The 763-nt window shown below is 61.3% G+C and overlaps 1 protein-coding gene across 1 annotated transcript in view; it reads right to left on the bottom strand.

Moving 5' to 3' along the window:
• Nucleotides 1–554, bottom strand: part of FAM193B (family with sequence similarity 193 member B) — a 35,497-nt gene extending 34,943 nt beyond the window's left edge. Inside the window, exon 1 of the mRNA XM_042451812.1 lies at nucleotides 436–554. The gene's annotated coding sequence lies outside the window, so the exon portion shown is untranslated. The remainder of the gene's footprint in view (nucleotides 1–435) is intronic.
• Between the last annotated feature and the right edge of the window lie 209 nt (nucleotides 555–763).

Raw genomic sequence — 763 nt, forward strand, 5'->3', positions numbered from 1 at the left:
AGATAGATAGATAGATAGATAGATAGATAGATAGATAGATAGATAGATAGATAGATAGATAGATGATGGAAAGGTATAGATAGATAGACAGACAGATGCAAAGGGATGAATGGATAGACAGATGGCTATGGAAAGGTATGGGCAGATAGATGGGCAAATGATGGAAAGGTATGGATAGACAGAGGACAGGTCTGTAGAAGGCCTCCTTCCGCCTGACTCTACCAAGGCAGAGCCTTATCCACAATCGAAGCCTGGGAGAACCAGAGAGCAGCCCAAGAAGAGAACCCACCTAATAATAACAATAACAATAATGATGATGATGATGAAAGAAGAAGGAGAAACGAGGGTTGTCTGTGGCTCTTGGGTGCTGAGAGGGGCCTGGTGCCCTGCTGGGCTGGGAGGGAGGGAGGGAGAGGGGGCTCCCGGGGGACTGACCTGAGCGCCTCTGCCGCCGGGGTCCGCGTTGCTGGCCAGTGTCGAGGGCGCCGAGGCCGCCTCTGGAGCCTGGGCCAGGCCTGGGACGGAGGGGGAGGGAGGGGGCGGCTCCGGGGGGGCTGCCGCTGCGGAGGAGGAGGAAGAGGAGGCCCCCGCCCGCTCTCGCCGCGCCCCCGACGAGGCCCCCGGCGCCGCCGCCGCCGCCGCCCCCGCCGCGCCCACCGCCTTGTTCCGCCTGCGAGTCATGCCCAAAGACGTTGCGCCCTCCGCAGCCTCCGCGCCAAACGCCAACGCCGCCGCCTCTGCCGCCGCCGCCGCCGCTGCCTTC

This window comes from Sceloporus undulatus, chromosome 2 (assembly GCF_019175285.1).
Source record: "Sceloporus undulatus isolate JIND9_A2432 ecotype Alabama chromosome 2, SceUnd_v1.1, whole genome shotgun sequence".
Lineage (NCBI taxonomy): Eukaryota > Metazoa > Chordata > Lepidosauria > Squamata > Phrynosomatidae > Sceloporus > Sceloporus undulatus.